Genomic DNA, 19,548 nt, shown 5'->3' with positions numbered 1-19,548 from the left:
CAAAGGTAGACACAAACCCAGCTACAAATGCTTTGATCTATAATGGTGATCTACATATGTGATGGACAAGTGCAGTAGTGGAACTCTTCCCTGGCACTGCTAACGTGTCCACAAACCAGAGACTAGATAAGATTGAGACTTAGAAAACAAACACACAAATATTACTGTTCTGCTGAAGAAACAGATCCACAAAATTACTCTTAATGATGTTCTGTTATACTTATTGATCAATATTTTGTCCAACTTTCATCAGAGATGCTTACCCCTGCAGTAGATAGGAATAAGATACAAAGTCCCAGAGCTGAACATAGGCAGAATGATAAACCCTGGAATACTCCAGCCTAAATTGGTTGTCTCCATTTAAACCCTCACTTAACGGTTCAGAGAACACTTCAGAAGCAGAGGCAGAAAGGTTGAAAGAGCCAGAGCAGGTAGAGAACAACAAGAAAAGAAGACCAGGTAAACATAGCAGATTCAGTGCACATATGAACTTGCAAAGACTGTAGTAGCCTAATTTTATAGAGCTGGGCATAAGAGAGTCCCAGTGAGACATAAGCAAACAAACTAAATACAGAACTTTCTCAAATTAAGAGCCCATTATGAATGGGAAAAAATGGTTTTCTCCAATGGAGTATCATTTGGTATACAAACCACTATGAAGGCTAAGCCACATTGCCAGAGAAAGAAAGCCAAAATAACACAAACCGAATGGTATTTTCAAAGGGATTTTGTTATTGTTTTGTTCTTTTTGTTTGGTCTCATAATGATTTTCTGGGCATCTTCTTTTTCCTTACTCTACTGGTACTTTGCTTTTATATTTCTGATTTTGTGTTTTTCTGACATGTCTTGTTATCTATAGGTATTGCTTGTGGTTTTATGTTTAGTTCTTTGTTCTTTTCTGTTCATTTGTTTGTCTTATCCTGTTCTGGTTTCTTTTAACATTGTTTTCTTATTCTTCATTTTCATTTTTAGATGTCTATTTATATTTAATGAGAGAGAACAACAAAAAAGATTGTGGATTTGCATGGGTGGGATGATGGGGGGCAATCTGGGATAAGTTGGGGGAAGTTAGTCATATTCAGAATATGCTGTATAAAAAGTGTTTTCAATTTAAAAAAGACAGATGTTTGGATTAAATAAACAGTTCTTACTCAGTTCTATATCCATTCAAAAATTACATGATATATAAACTTGGTTTTATTGTAAACAAAACAAACCAACAAACAAGAAAACAAAGCCTACATAGAAAATAATTACACTTCTGGTGCTCTCTGACCCATCTTAAATTAGAAGATTTTACTTACAATGTGTGAATGTTAATAAACCTACTACAATTACATGTTTTAGTTTGTGTGAATAAAGGAAAAAATAAACATCACTCACCCACTGTTTTCATACATTTTTTTAAAAAAAAAGTTCATCTCCCCTGTTACCTTTCAAGTTATTTGAAACACATACAAACATACACAGACACAAAGGCAGACACACAAATGCACACACATGCAGACACAGACACATACACAGAGACTCAGAGAGACATAGAGAAAGAGGCATATAGAAAGACAAGTAGACAGAGACTGAGACAGCTTCATATAATATTACATGTTAGACTTTGAATTAAAATAATACTCTAATAATAAAGAAATATGAATAACATGTTAAGAACTTGAATTTAACCTTTTAACTTTGTTAATGAAGGTAATTGTGAGAGAATGAAAAAGCATTTATTATAGTTTATTGATGACTTGCCTGCTTGTAACTGATTAGAAACTAGAAAAGATGACCAGTGGAAAATTGAGGGTTGTCAGAGGACAGGAGACATTTAATAACCACACACCTAGAAATTGGCTTACTGAATCTTGAGGACACTTCTACAATCAAAAGGCCAGTGTCTCATACTAAAAGAAGACTCTTAAAGCACCAGCAGTATTTTCTAGTTACTGTGACTGAAGGAAGAGGAAATTTAATCTATAAACATCTTACAGTACCACTTGGGAAAAAGTTTTGCCACCACATTCCTGACACTGTTATGTGAGATTTTCAAGAGGCTTCTAAGAAGAAATACCTTTAAAAGAAGATTTGATTCACCATTATTTCAGAGGACATGAAGAATACTTAGCTGCATGAATATGGTAGCCATCTAAAAATATTCACAGACTCTCATTAATAGTACACAGCAGAGTCCAGTGTGCTGCTGCTGAGCATACTCTTGCCTCTGAATGCTTACAGTCTCTCCGTAGAGTATGCTTTTCACTTTCTTTGTTGCCTATAAAAACTCATTAAACTATTTTTCTCAGTAAATTATTTCCTATGAGAAGACCCAGGCCAAGGAGAAAACTTTTCATGTTTTATTCAAATTCTTACACATATCCTGAGATTTTTACATTCATTGATCAGATAAAATCACTCTGTAACTTTCCTTTCCAAATGTCTATACTTCCCTAGAACATATACCCAGTGTAACACCCAGGCCGAAATCCTTTCCCATCCTGTAGAGATGATGACAATGACTCTATACTAAATCCCCTGAGTGTGCATTTTCATCCTTTGCACAATTGGCAGAAACAGCTATTAAATATTTTGTTCTCTAGTTGTCATTTAGAAGTTCCATGCCATGGATAGTGGCTAAGTTACCAACTCAAGTGTTCATTATTCTCAACTATTCAACTAAATTCTAACTTAAGGACTTTGCAACTTTATATAGCTCCTGTCTTTTGTTATCAATGTTCCCTCTCCGTTTTTCACTCTTCCCTCTTTCTGTTCAACTCCTTTATTGTCCAAGAATCACAATTTTCTCCATCAACTTGTTCATTCTTAGAGCTTCCTTAATCATTGAGTCATATAGCTTTAACAGCCCAGACTGTCTCATGTTACCAGAGAACATATTTTATAATTTTTTAATTCAGTAGGAAAACATTAAATTTTCAGTTTCTATTCATGACCTGTTATTATGGCTAACATATAACAGTGCTCAAGAGAAACTTATACTCATTATGTCGATCTTTACTAAATATTTTCTCACTAGGCACTCTGACTAATTGTTTATTAATTGATTAATTAATTAATTTACATTCTGATTCTCTTTCCTCTCTTCTCAATCCCTCCCTGTCATGTCTTCATTCCTGAATCCCCCTTTCTCCTCAGAGGAGGGGAAGCCTCCTATGGATATCAATCCACTTTGGCCAAGAACATGTAGTTGGTCTAGGCTCGTCTTCTCCTATTGAGGGTAGACAACACAGCCCAGTTAGGGGAATGGGATCCAAAGGCAGGTAGTAAAGTCAAAGACAGTGCTGATTCTGCTATTAGATGTCCTACATGAAGACCAAACAGTACAACTCTTACATATGAACAGAGGGCCTAGGTCCATCCCATGAATGCTTTCTTGGTGGTTGGGTCTCTGTAAGCCCCTGTGGGCCTGGCCCATTTTAGTTGACTATATAGTTTTGTTGTTGTTTTGTTGTTGTTATTGTTGTTGTTGTTGTTGTTGTTGTTTTGATTTTTGATATCTTCTACCTCTGTCCCTCAACCTTTCCTCCTCATCCTCTACCACAGGATTCCATAATCTCTGCCTAATGTTTAGCTGTAGGTCTCTGAATTAGTTTCCATCAGTTAATAGCTGAATCCTCTCTCAGATGACAGTTATGTTAGGCCCCTTTTGCAGGTATAGCAGAATATTACTAGTAGTAGCAGGGGTAGGTTTTCTCTTATGGCATGGGGCTCAAGTTGAGCCAGTCGTGAGTTGGTCATTTCCTCAATTTCCTTGCCATATTTATCCCTGCACATCTTATACGCAGGACAGATTGTGGGTCAAATAGATTGAAGGGGGTATCAATGAGACTAGCTAGAATACTAGGACAATGGAAACTTCCAAGAATCTATGAAGGTGACACTAGCAAGACTCCTAACAGTGAGAGGTATGAAGCCCTGAAATGGTCACCTCCTATAACCAGATAAGAATTCCAACAATGGGATGTACACACCAACTGAGCTTCAAAACCTTTGACCTACAGTTTATCCAGTATTCTGACTTCTGAAAAACAGAGGAACTTTCTAAGAAGTAACTTTAAATAATCATTATATATTGCGGTAAATATTTTTAAAAAATGTGGAACATTTTAACTCCCTCTTGCACTGTCACCCATAGGGCCACCTGGCACTGTGGGATAATTTTATCTTAGGAGCTCAACTTTGCCCCCAAGTACTCTCTGAGAACCTTTTAAACTGCAATAGCACGATCACCTGTAGGGCCATATGGCAATGTGGGGTATTTTTGTCTCAGCAACTCCATGCTGTCCCCATGTATTCTCATAACAGGTCATCTGTGAGCCATTCCAGCACAGCAGCAGGTCCCTAGAGTTAGTACTGGCCCCCATAGGGCCACATGGCACTAACCATAATTTATCTCTTTTGTAGGCTCTCTACTAGACACAAACTCTCTGATTCCAGCTACCTAGTAAATCAGGGTTCTAGAAGTCCAGTATGGGGTTGGCCTATCATGGATCCTTGCCAAGTTCACACTCCCAACAACCATCCCCTGTAGTTAAAGTATAACCTCCCAATGACCCTGTGATAAATCATGACTCAATAAACTATAGTTTATCAATCAGTTTTATATGTTAAATTCTCAATTCAATACATCCATATAATAAACCAATTGATAAAGATATAACCACCTATTTAGATAAGATAAATTGATCTATAGAAATCGATCCCTTAAGAAATTTCATAACGACCTCTTCTATGTAGAGATGCATGACGATGATCATTTAAGTCTGCGTCCTCTCTCCTCCTTTCTGCCTCTCACTTTCCTTCTAAACTTTCTTTTTCCACCTCCCTTGCTTCTTGTCTAATAACAGACCTAGTTTTATCTTGTGTCTGCCTTCACCTGCATAATGACATCAACCTGCAATTATATTTTTTCATTTTATGCAGCCTGAGTATTTAAAATCTATTTGGCCTGTGTTTGAATATGTATATAATCATACAGGTAAACAGTATATTTTTCTGTTTGTTTTGTTTATTTATTTATTTATTTATTTTTGATTTTCAGCCAAGATAGAGCCTTGTGCATTCTAGACATGTAGTCTACCACTAATCTATATTTCCACTCCCTAGTATAAGGAAAATTTAAGATGCTCACAATTACATAATCCCTGACATTTTTCAATAAATACATTTGTTGTTAATTATCAGCTTATTTTTCTATAAGTTAAAGATTCATATTTAAAAAAATTTCAGAATTCCAGCCATTTTTTCTTATGGCTCAGATTTTAAACACAGAAAGTCATATGGCCACAATAGGGCATTTGAGAAACTTTCAAACTTCTCTAATTCTTTAAGGAATCAAGTATGCTGAGGCTAATTTAGACTTTTACATAAACTCATTATTCTATTTACTATCAGAGCACTTCAAATAATCTTATTATGGATTGGGAAATACATAAAAAAGAGACTACAGCAAAAATGAAAAAGTACTGAAAGAAAGAGGCAGGTGCAAGAGCAGACAAGCACAATAGTTAAAATAATGTTGCATCTTGTTAGCAGTGTTTTAAATACATGGAATCACAAATACAGGAAGTGGAATTGTAGTTAATTTTGAAGATAGATTTAATGTTGCCAACATAAAATGTGATGAAGGGGACACGAATGTCCACAGAATTGACTTGTGTCATGAGAAGTGTCAGAAAGGAGTGTGGTTAACATTGTTCTGAGGGATCTCAGGGACAGCCACTCTTATCCTTCATCAAAGCTGACAATGATAAGCATTTATATTCCTTTTGTTTAGTCTTCAGTGTCCCCTACTCTTGGGAGCATCTTTAATGTCAGGGACAAAATAATGGCTAATTGCTCAGTGAAGGGGGGAAGAGCACCTGAACTAGTGTTCAGGGAGAATACGTCTTGAGCTAACACACCTCAGCTTCCACCGCAATTCTCAGCCAGCACTAATTGTCCTCATTTTGACAGCTCTGAGGTATGCCTGACAGACTGGATTTCCATGCATAACCTATTACCTTAAATATTACTTAGGTCAAGTTGAAAAACAAACTTATGTGTTACAAAAATGAATCAGCACAAAGCACAAAATATTAGGGCTATGAGAAATTAATACGAAGGCTAGTTAAGGTAAATAGATAATAATATATTTTCTAGATTTTGAGTAACTTTTGAAAAAGAAGTAAATGCATAACTTTATATTTACCATATGCATTAAAATAATCCTAAACAAAATAAGTACATGACTCAGTCAGATATTAAAATAGAATGCAATTAACATTGTTTCAGTAACGCCAGGAAGATTTAACATCAATGAATTAGCCCCTAACTCACAATATTTAGATTTTATTAAGCATTTAAGTAATTTTAAATTGTCTAGAATGCTATTAAATCCAGTGCATAGATTATATCACATGCATAAACCAAAGAACATATAGAAGGAATATTCTCAGCAAATATTAAGAAATAAGTTCATAAATCAAACACTTTCATGAAATCTGGTAGTTGAGCCTTTAGCAGTGCAACCTGTCTATTTTTAGTAATGCTTTTAAAATGGACCCATGGAGCAAGTACCTTTATTAGTTAATAGGGCCTAGGAAATATATGAATAAAATCTAAGTAGGAAAATGTAATTGAAACACTTAAGTGAATTTTTATTTTAATAATTTAAAAGATATAGGTATATTATTCTTAAATTTTATAATGTGACAATTTAATAAAGAGTGTAGCAAAAATATGCAGTGGTGAGTATTTTCTTCTTTCTAGATTTCTTTTCAATAATCATACAAAAATGGTCAAACTATAAGTGGAAACAGGTTATATTAGTCATAAAATTAAAAGATATTATATATTAATATTAATAGGCAGTTTGGACTATAAAGATTTTATAAGAATAAGAGCACATTTAACTTATTAAATTAAGTTCTGAGTCATACACACAGAAATGAAAAAAATTCAACAGTTTTGAAATATAACACACACATTCCTAAACACATGCCAACATACTTTTACACAGAGCTAAAGGACTGGTTTTGTGTGAGAATAATTAAATGAGATATTTATTATACTTTATCAAAAACTGTTTGCTTATTTTGTTCATATGTTAAAGCATAATTTTTGTCTTTACAAAACATATCATGAATAATAATTTATTGCACATAACATGCTAAGATACATCTTTATTTCATGAACATACATATATCAAAGTTTAAAAGAATGACTGATAGAAGAAATACTGGTGTGTCAGCTGAAATGATAAACTTCCAATGCCTAGAAAATTTTATAAAAATTTCATGGAAGTGCTTGTTTTTATTGGTAGATGTGATTGTGAAAGTCACATCTTTCTATGTTTCCATGAGAGTGGATTCATCTGTGTTATCATGCATGTGCATTTGTATATATGAACACATGAAAGCCAGAGATGGATGTCAGTTGTCTTCTTCTATCTCCACGTTGTTTAACTACATTGGGACTCTTGCTAACCCCACAGGTTGGGCAAGTCTAGCCAGCTATTTTGACCACATAACTTCCTGTCTCTGCTTCCCAAAGTCTGGGATTACAGGCAGGCTGGGACACCTGCCCAGCATTTACAGGGTTTCCGGGAATCCAAACAGATCATAGTACTTACTTGGAATGTGCTTTAACAGCTGAGCCATCAAACGAAAAACTATCTGCAATTTTAGAAGTGTTCCATAGAGCACAGTCACAAAGACCTCCCTCAATTTGACATCTTTCTAAAACCAACTAGGAAATTACAGGGTCCCCAAGACTACATTTAGGTTTGATTTATTTTAGAAAAATTCATACACTCGCTGAAATCTTGTTACATTCAGTCATTACAAAAGGAAAAAAAAATATAATCAACCAAGATGATTCTGAATGATGCCAAATAGTAAACACTGCTCAAAACGAAAAAAGTATTGAACTTAAATTTAGCTTACATTCATATAACAATGTCAATTTTATTTTGTAGACTCACTTATATTGTACATATATACCTCAAATATATCTTATGTCTGCTTCAATGTAATGTTTTACATGCATTCATTTATAACGTAAATTTTGAAAATAAAAAATTAAAGGAATAAGTAAATAATTAGAAGAATTTGGTTAAATGATGTAGATGCATTTCTATAAATAAGACATGTTCTCAGCCACAGCAGTAGCCATTTAATTTGTGGTTTACTTCATTTATGTAAATTTTAGATATGATCATAGGATCCAAAACGTCTACAAAGGTAATCAGTATCTAATATTTTCTATGCTTATGTATCAACTAACATAGTTTATGAAGAATAAATTTTAAAATGTGTAAAAGAATATTCTCAGGACATTTCAATCCCATATAAAGAATTGCAGGCAATTGATGAAAGTGCAAGATATGAGAAATGTTTTTTCCCAGAGAACACACCAATTGATTACCCACTAAATATTTTTTAATCCTTGTATTTAACTTTAAATGTTGTTGAGAATGGATTACTAGTTCTCAAGGGCTGAGACTATAGCAGCGTCTTGCATAAACATACAGGGAGCAGTATCTACCTGCACTGTCAGTCTCTCAATAGCAAAACCTGAAAAATAAGTCCCTATGTCCTCAGAACATTAGGTCTTCATTATTTCTGCTCCATTTGTGCAAAACTCCCACAATAATTATTGTTACATAAAATTGTGACTATTATTATCTGATAATAGGCTATCAGGTTTCCATAAAATGAAATTATTTTTAAAACATTGTAAAAAGTACATATGCCACAAAGTGAAAACACACTGTTTACATTGTACTACCTTTGTTTAGAAACTGGAAAATACTGAAATTACATACATTGAAGGTTTTAAATTAATACCTAAGAACTGGATGAAAGATAGTTTTCATTCTCATATTAATTAAAACAACTTTTATAATTGGAAAATAACATCTTACTTAAAAATTTTATATAATAGAAACTTAATATTCTTATTAACTTAATATAATTTAATATATTTTAATAACATAATGTATATTTGTAATATTCAAATGCCCTGCTATGAATTAAAATTGAGTACTAGGAACTTTCAAACTATTTACCTAAAACATCAAAAATCTCTTATAACAATTACCAAATTTCAACACACTATAGTAATAGCTTTGTGCCCTTTCTATAGAACAATCTATTTATTTATTTATTTACTTATTTATACAATAAAGATTTTATTCCCCTCCCAGTCTACCTTCCCACTGTTCTATATCCACCCCACCTCCTTCTCTCCACAAGGATTTTCTGACCCCACCCATCCCAACAGACCTCTAAACTCCCTAGGGCCTCCAGTCTCTCGAGAGTTATGTACATCTTCTCTGACTGAACCCAGATCCTAGAGTCCTCTGCTCAGGGCCCTCATATCAACTGGTGTTTGCTGCCTGCTTGGTGATCCAGTGTTTGAGAGATCTTGGGGATACAGGTAAATTGAGACTGCTATCTACAGGGTCACCCTACTACTCAGCTTCCTCCAGCTTTCCCCTAATTCAACCTCAGGGGTTAACAGCTTCTGTGAATTGGCTGGGTGGATATCTCGCATCTGACTCTTTGAACATCTTGTTGGGTGTTTCAGAGGGCAGTCCTGATAGGTTCCTTTTTGTCCCCATGATAGGTCCCCATAGCTTCAGTAATGGTGTCAGAACTTGAGGCTTCCTCTTGACCTGAAATTTTGGGCCTGTCACTGAACCTTCTTTTCCTCAGGCTCTCTATAGAGAAATCTGGATCTTGACTTTTGCAGGATATTTCACTAGCATTTAATTTGTTTCAATGCCTATAACATAGAACCAATAACTACTTCACTGCATTGTTCTAAATAATGAAATCACAATGCCTGACTCCCACAAAAAGTTTAACACTTAAATGTTTTCTTTTCTTTCAAATTTCATCAAACGAGATTTTTGGAAACATCAACAGACAGATGTTTTTTATAAGTATTTAAAGGTTGTATAATTCGGTACATTTATGAAATGTAATGACCAAATGTTGATCCATCTAGTGTTTGTTATTCTGTTCAGTTTAATTGTTTGAGATGATCTAGTTATTTCAAAATATCCAATATAGATTTCATGGTTGCTCCGTTTTACCTTCCTGGGCTAGACATATCCTCTTAAATAATTATGGAATGTGTTAGCTCACATTTCTCCTCCTCTTTCCATTCTCTGTAGGTCACTATTTTATCCTTGATTTTTATAAAATAACTGTTCAGCTTCCACATATGAACAAGATCATGAAGAATTTACTGTTCTTCTACTTAGTTTACTTTACATACAATTTTTCATTTCTGTTCAGTTTACAATAACAGGTTCTATTGTTTTGTTTTGTTGTTTGTTTCTCTTTCTTTTCTTTTATTGAATATTTCTTTTATTTACATTTCAAATGTTATCCTCTTTCCTGAATGCCTCTCAGGAAAACCTGTATCCCATCGTCCGTCCCCATGCTTCTATGAGGGTGCTCTTCCACCCATTCAGCCCCACTCCCTCCTGCCTCCTAGCAATGGTATTACCCTACACTGGGACGTCCAGCCTTCTCAAGAAATAGGGTTTCTCCTCACACTGATGCCAGAAAATGCCATCCTCTACTACATATAATATACATCTGGAGCCATGGGTGGCTGCTTGTGAACTCTTTGATTGGTAGTTTAGTCCCTGGTTACCCAGCGGCGTCTGGTTATATTGTTGCAAACCTCTTCAGATTCTTCAGCTCTTTCTCCAAGGCCTCCATTGAGGACCCTGTTCTCAGTCCAGTGGTTGGCTGTGAGCATTTACTTCTGTATTTGTCAGGTTCTGGCACAGCCTTTCAGGAAATAACTACATCAGATTCCTGTCAGTGTGTACTTCATTGCATCTGCAATAGTGTCTGGGTTTCATGACTGTATATGGGAAGGATCCCCAAATATGTCAGTCTCTGGATGGCCTTTTTTTCAGACTCTGCTCCACAGTTTGTTTCGACATTTTGTTCTGTGAGTATTTTGTTCCACCTTCTAAGAAGGAAAGAAGCATCCACACTTTTGTCTTCCTTCTTCTTGAAATTCATGTAGTCTGTAAATTGTATCTTGGATATTCTGAGCTTTTGAGCTAATATCCACTTATCTGTGAGTGCATACTGTGTCTTCTTCTGTGATTGGTTTATACCTCTGAGGATATTTTCTAGTTCCATACATTTGCCTAAGAATTTCATGAAGTTATTGTTTTTAACAGCTGAGTAGTATTCCATTGTGTAAATGTACCACATTTTTTTTATCCATTCCTCTGTTGAAGGACATCTGGGCTCTTTCCAGCTTTTGGCTATTAAAAGACTCCTATGAGCATGTGTTTTAATTTTGGCTTATGTTTTCTGTGGTGGTGGGGGCGGTTACTTTGACTCTTAGCAATTGTTTCTTAGTTTGTTTTGTAAAAGTGCAATAAAAAATAAGGCATGAGTTGGATATGTAGGGAAATAGGGAGGACTTTGGAAGAAATGCAAGGCTAGGTAGAAACATGAACAAAATATATGATTTTTTTAAATAAAGAATTGAGAGATACGTCAGTCCTTTCCCTAACTCTTTCTTTGGTTCCATTTTTCAGTCTAATGATTTGCTGCAAGCATTTACATCTGTATTGGTAAAGTTCTGGAAGATCCTCACAGGAGACACCTATACCACAATCCTGTCAGCAAGCACTTCTTGGCATCAGAAATCATGTTCTGTTTGGTGGCTGTATACCAGATGGACCACCAGGTGGGATCCTCTTTGAAGGGCCTTTCTTTCAATCTCTGCTCTACTCTTACATTTGCTCCTGTATTCCCTTTAGACAGAAGCAAGTATGGGTTAAAAAACTATGAACACAATCTACTATATAAACAAACTCAAAAGAAAAAAAAACCCTGTGATCATCTCATTAAATGCTGAGAAAGCATTTGACAAAACTCAACACCCTTTCATGGTAAAAGTCTTGGAAAGATCAGGAATTCAATGACCATATATAAACATAGTAAAAGTAATATACAGCAAACCAGTTGCCAACATCAAACTAAATTGAGAGAAATTTGAAGCAATCCCACTAAAATCAGGGATTTTTCCAGCTTTTGGCTATTAAAAGACTCCTATGAGCATGTGTTTTAATTTTGGCTTATGTTTTCTGTGGTGGTGGGGGCGGTTACTTTGACTCTTAGCAATTGTTTCTTAGTTTGTTTTGTAAAAGTGCAATAAAAAATAAGGCATGAGTTGGATATGTAGGTAAACCTGGCTGCCCACTCTCTTTCTACATATTCAATAAAGTACTCGAAATTCTAGCCAGCAATTAGAAAACTAGGAGGTCAAAAGAATTGAAAATAAAGAAGTCAAAATATCACTATTTGCAGATGATAAGATTGTATGCTTAAGTGACACCAATAATTCCACCAGAGAACTCCTAAACCTGAAAATAACTTCAGTAATGGCTCGATATAAAATGAATTCAGGCAAATGAGTAGCCTTTACTCTATTCAATGGATAAATAGGATGAGAAAGAAATTAGGGAAATGACACCTTTCACAAAAGACACAATAACATAAACTACTCATATTAGTTTAAGTGTTTCTTTCTAAATGATTTATTAATTTTATGCTCATGTGTTTGAATTTTTGCCTACATCTATGTATGTGTACCAAAGTAGTGCTTGATGCCTAATGTCACCAGATTCAAAGATCCTTTGAAACTGGGGTGACAAACAGTTGTTTACCACTATGAAAGTATAAGATAATAAACCTGGCTTCTCTGCAGAAACAAATGTACACTGCTTAGCAACCCCTCTGACATATGTGTCTTCATGAACCCATTGTCATTGGATTGTTATTGTCTCCTTTCAGTCCCTTCTAGTTGTGTCTAAGCATAAGAACAGAAATTGTGCTTTCTTGTGACTATTATGCATGGTTCTATTATGAAAGCTGCAGCCATGAATACTCAGTCACTAGAATACATTTCTTTGTTTGTTTGTTTGCTTGCTTGCTTGTTTGATTGATGATTGATTGATTGACATGGAAATGTGGACTTTCTATTACATAGCTCTGACTGGGATCTTGTTCTGTAGACCAAAATGGACGTTACCTCATAGAGATTCTTCTTGATTCCATTTCCCAAGTGTTGTGATTAAAGATATGTGCCACCACACCCACCTAGTTGACTATTGAAAACAACAGGCATAGAATGAAATGCTCTGTTAAATAAGAACAGAGATCCATAGTTTCCAAGACAGAGTTTCTTTTATTATTTAATAGGCATAAAATAGAAAATAAATAAAGGGGGAAGCTAGAGTTAGAAGGAGAAACAGAATAAAAAGGAAATATATTAAAGGGGAAAAATAAAAGTAAAGGAGAAATAAAAGGAAGGGAGGAAGGGAAAAGAGAAAGAGTGAAAATAGGAAACTCAAGAACCAATGATGTATTAAAGTAGTTGGACACTCCAGCATCAAAATATCAGAAGAACAATATCAAATAAGAGACCACACAAAGCCCTCAGAAACTAAACCATCAACAAAAGTATACACATAGAGCCACTCATGGTTGCAGCTGCATATATGTCAGAGGATGGCCTTATCTGGGATCAATGGAAGGGGATGCCCTTTGTCCTATGAATGCTTGATGTCCCAGCATAGGGGAATGCTAAGGCAGTGAGGCAGGAGTGGATGGGTGGGTTGTGGAGCACCTTCTACCTTTCTAGAAGCAGCGGGATGGGGATGTGGGGGAAGGCGTCTTCCTAAAGGGGGATTGCAATTGAAATATAAAATTACCAATGAATTTTTTTAAAGAAATAGCAGAATAATATGAGGTGAAATGGATAACTACCAAGATCATAAAGGAAACATGACTCAAAAGAAATAATAAGTAAAATCGTACTTACAAGTTAAAATTCAGCAGAGAAAAAGTTAAAACAGTGTGAAATCATTTTTTGTAAGCTCATCTCAAAATATACACAAAAGGAGACAAAATGGTTATTTAGAATTCATGACTTTTCTTAAATGAAAATACAAATAGCAAAACAAATATATACATAGAGCAAACATATTTATTTATATAGGAGTGATATATCCTCAAGTAGTTCTATCTCGAGTTTTCTGAGGAACCAATTTTATTCCCTATTCATTGACTTCCTCAATGATGCCATCCCTTTGTACATTATGTGCTTTGGGACTGCAGCACTCATTTCTAATCTCTTCAGACCTTAAGTTTGTGGTAAGTAGAATGGCTGATGATTCTGATCTACATTTAATAAATTTACTTATAAGTTCTCCATTTAATTATGTCTCTTTGATATTGGTGATGATTACTTCTATAGGAATTTAATGTCATGGTTCCCTACAATTTTAAAACAGCCCTCTGTTTCCCATATAGCACCTTTATTTTATTCTCTTCCACACACTTGGTGAATTACAGATCTTCCTCAAATATGTCTTTGACTTGTGCTCTACTTTCCAATGTTTCTCTGTTGCTCTCGGACCATCAGTTGTTCTTCGAGCTTTCCTGGTTCTATTGAAGGCAGCCTAATAATATGGCTGTGTTCTAGCACACAGAGTTGTGAATATTTATCACATAACTTTCCTGCTGTGCTGTTTAGATTCTGTAACTTTAGTTCCTATTACTCTTTCATAGAAACATTGAACCATGGGCAAATCATTGTTGGTGATTCATCTAGGGAAGATGATTCTTTAGTTTCCTGATTACTTGTGTGAGAAAGACTTTGATTACAGAATATCACTGAAAGTGTACAAAACATGTCACTGCGGCAAATCCAGTGTTGCTAGTACAACACTGCTACATCCCAGCCATAGGTTCTGCCCAGGAGAAGTACTCAGAAATATGAATTGATTTTTATATAACAAATTTATCTTTTCCATGAAGATTGGATATAATCTACATCCCTTGATTTTCTAGTTTTATTCAGTATTCCTTTCTTTTTTTATCTGTTTTTGCCATTTATTGTGATTTTTTTTAATTTAGACACTTAGATTTTATTTTTTAAAGTAATTATTTTAATTAACTACACTTCAAATATTATCTTCTTTCTAGGATTCCCCTCCATAACCACTGTATTCCATCCTTTATCCCCCTGCTTCTGTGAGGGTGCTCCCTGAACCACACACACACTCTCAGCTCACTGCCCTGGCATCCCCCTACACTGTTAAATCAAGCCTTCACAGGACCAAGGGCCTCTCCATGGAGTGATGCCAGATAAGGCCATCCTCTGCTACAAATGCAGATGGAGCCGTGGGTTGCTCCATGTGTACTCTTTGGTTGGTGGTTAAGTCCATGGGAGCTCTGGCGGGTCCGGTTGGTTGATATTGTAGTTCTTCATATGGGGTTGCAAACCACTTCAGCTCTTTCAGTCCTTCCTCTAACTCTTCCACTGTGTTCTCGGTGCTCAGTTCAGTGGTTGGCAGGGACCCTTTTTCTCTGTATTTGTTAGGATCTGGCATAGCCTCCCAGGACACGGCTATATCAAGCTCCTGTCATAACCATTTCTTGGCATCTGCAGCAGGGTCTGGAATTGGTATCTGTATATGGGATGGATCCTCAGGTGAGGCAGATTCTGGACAGTCTTTCCTTCAGTCTGCTCCACACTTTGTCTCCTTATTAACTTTAGACAGGATCCATTCTGAATTAAAAAAAAATTGGAGATGAGTGGATGACCCCATTACCCAACTGGGGAGCCTTGCCTAACCTCTGGATATAGTCTCTATAGATTCTCCCTCTCCTTTGTTGGGCATTTCATCTAATCTCATCCCTATTGGGTACTGGGAGCCTCTTGCTTTCCTGTCATCTGGAACATGATGGTGGCTACTTCCAGTTCCCCATTTCCCATTGCTGCACATCTGTTCAAATTCTGACCCTCTGTATATCATCCCTTTTCCTCCCATACTGGATCCTGCCCCTGCTTTTTGTACTTCCCTGTCCTCTCTATCCCTCAAGTCCCTCTGACCCTCTACCTCCAGTCATTATTTTGTTCCCCCTTCTAAGAAGGACTGAAACACCCACACATCCTTCTTCTTGAACTTCATATGATCTGTGAATTTTACCTTGGGTATTCCAAGCTATCGGGCTAATATCCACTTATCAGTGAGTGTATACCATGTGTGTTCTTTTGTGACTGGGTTACTTCACTCAGGATGATGTTTTCTAGTTCCATTCATTTGCCTAAGAATTTAATGAAGTAATTTTTTAATAGCTGAACAGTATTCCATTGTGTACATATATCACATTTTGTGTATCCATTCCTCTATTGAAGGATATCTGGGTTCTTTCCAGATTTCGGCTATTATAAATAAGGCTGCTATGAACATAATGGAGCATGTTTCCTTGTTATATGTTAGAGTATCTTTTGAGTATATGCGCAGGAGTGGTATAGTTGGGTCCTCAGGTAGTACTATGTCTAATTTTCTGAGGAACCTATTTTATTCCCTACTTACTGACTTCTTCAATGATGTTAACCCTTTGAACGTTGTGAGCTTTGGGCCTCCAACACCCATTTCTAATCTCTTCAGACCTTAAATTTGTGTTAAGTAGAATGGCTGATGATTCTGATCTATATTGAGTTAAGTGATCATTCTCAATTGCTATATAGTATAGAGTAACAATCAGATTTACTAATAATTTCCACAAACGCCAAACATCTCTAAATTTACCAGTTTTTTTTAACAATAATATACATTTAAATTTTGAATGTCTTTCAGGAAAGAGTGCTGTCTTGTTAGAATCCATCTAGAGATGTGGATGAAAAGTGAAATAATACTGCATAAAATCATTAGGCATACATTTGTGTAATGATTAATAAATCAGCAAGTTAAATTCACAGTGGCTGGCATTTAAGATATTAAAAATCTTTAAGATGTTGCCCAATAAAAATGTTACAGAGAAGACCGTCCAATCCAGGGAAGATCAATACTTGGAGAAGCAAGGTACACCAAACACAGTATGTTTATAGAGTAGAAATGAGGTTGGTTACACCAGGGAATAAGCAAGAACTTTGGATTCTTGACCTAGAGTTTTATCTTTATCTGAGAAAGAATAAATCTTCCCCAGAGCATAAAGTATAGTTATATAATTAATTCACCCACATCTAGCCTAGGATAAGGGCACAAAGGCTCACTGTCCATGACTTTCTGGCTAACAATATTCAGCTTGGCGCCTTTCCCAGAACTTAGCAATGTTTACACACTGCCTAAGTAAGAGATGTTCTCAGATATATTACTGTTTATTTTGTTTTGAATATATTTCATAAAACATACTTTTTCTAAATATTTATATAAGACTTTTGAATATGTTTTTTTTTTAAAAAAATAGTTTCAGGAGACATGTGCTGAAGATATAAATTTGGGGATAAGATAAGAAGCCCTGTTACTTCATGTCTTACTTCTTTAAACACTGATGAGCTAAAGCACAATGAGAACTGTTAGTTTTTGCATGCCAAGGCACTATTTGACATTGTGTCAGAGATAACTTATAATATATATTCATGTATGATATATTTTATATAGTGGGAAAAAGCGTTCCTCTGAGGTTTTATTTTATTCACTCTTCTGGATAAGAGAGTAATAAGGGACTACCACTGACCATCTACATAATGAAGATAAGCAATCCTATAAAGTGAGATTGTGCAAAAAAATTTTCCTTACTTAAGTGCCAAGACTAAATCACTCACCAAATATGGCTATTTCCAGAATATCAAATCTCTATCCTTTCTCACCTGTGATGAAACTAAATTAAAAATCCCTTTGTTGTATAGAATCTAATGGCTTTGCTTTTTACTTTTAGTTCTGGTCTTCTTGTTATATTCTAAATAATAGGGTCCTAAATAAACTCAGTTCTAAAATGCCACAAGAGTTTATAGATTTTAACTCACTATTTCATATGATTGAGGATACAGTCTTGGATGTTTGTGGAATTTTTATTTTATTTTGAGTGAGATTCAACTCTGGCATATTATTCTCATTAACTAATCTCTCTGAGAACTAGTTTCAATTAGAATGGCAATTAATTCATTTTTACTTGGAAGTAAACCAGTTGGAAGCATTATATCAATTGGTTGGCTGGTATTGTTGGTTGAGAAAGAAAACATACAAAGTTGGGTAAACTAAAATTCAAGAAGAGGTAAAACATCTACGAAGCATTAATATCAATATCAACCTAACACATGTACATCATCAGAGGCAGTGTTCTGCTGAGTTCATAAAATATATATATGTTATCTATTATAAATATATGTAAATAATTAGTTATATGTTTATATATAAATGTATATGTTTACATATCAATTATAATTAGATTTATATTATAATATGGTCAACAATCCATAAACATTCTCAGTCTATCATAACTGTGCCATAGATACCTTTCACTTATAAAACAAACGGAAAAATGCTCTCCCAAAAGTTTGTCCATGTAATCTTAACTATAAGTCTAGAGCCCTAATTTTTAATTTATCAAAATCTTAGAAAAATATACAGCATGTGTATTTTTCTCATCAATTTTGTGTATTTCCTAAAAGGGACATTTGAGAATGGTCATAAAAATAAGTGTATTTAATATAAGAAGGTCAAGAATGAGACTTTGATGAAACTATTTCTTACACATTTGCCAGTTCTAATCTAATATTGTAGACTTCAGTTAAAAAACAAAATTATATGGGGACAATCAACTTAAAACAAATCTCTTTGATTAATGCTTATTATTTTCTCCATCTGACTATATTTATTGTTTAGTTATTTTTTCCAGGCTTTGATAGTACCCATCTAATAACATTATGTTTGAAAGATAAACCAGGAGGACACACATAAACAGAATGTTATCACAGTAAGAACAACTGTCAACACTAAATCATGCAGACAAAGACTACTTAAGACTGGAAGTCTAGATCATATAAAGTTCAGTCTCTTTCTTCAAGGATGTTCTTAAAATCTATATTATGCTTCTGTACCTTGGTGCTGATCATTTTAACAAGATTTAAACATTTTATATGTACGATGGCTCATTTTTCTTAAACATTAAGACTTCAGTCAGAGTTTTGGTCATGGGCATTGATCTATTACCAAAGCAAAATAAAGGGTAAATTAACAAGTGCTACTTTTACATATACAAATGGTCAAAGGAACAAGAAATTAGGAACAAGCTCTCTGGTTTATTAGCAGTGGAGATAAATATGAAATGATCATGCTTGGTTTTCAGATTTTTCAGTTTAGGATGTTCCATTTTATGTTAAATGGCATGATAGAAATCCAGATTTTACTTTAAGGTCTTTTAGATTGATCCTGGTGCTCTAATCATCTGGAGAATGGAAGCATAAGAATGTCAGTAATTAGTCATCTTGTATCTCACCTCACATATAATTTTTCTCTGAAGAACATAAATGCCTTCAGTGTCCACTTTATTATTCCCAATTTATCAGTGAGAAAGGTTTGTAGCTAAGTCATTTTAACTTTATTTTGAATCAAAAAATAATCTTTACTGGTCTCAACTAGGTGTGTACCCAGTAAAATTGTACTGATTCTTTTTTAAAATCTGTAACAAAGCTAAATCTTCAATATCTAGAGCACTT

This window comes from Rattus rattus, chromosome 5, assembly GCF_011064425.1.
Source record: "Rattus rattus isolate New Zealand chromosome 5, Rrattus_CSIRO_v1, whole genome shotgun sequence".
Taxonomy (NCBI): Eukaryota; Metazoa; Chordata; class Mammalia; order Rodentia; family Muridae; genus Rattus; species Rattus rattus.
Note: the sequence above shows the minus strand (reverse complement) of the source record.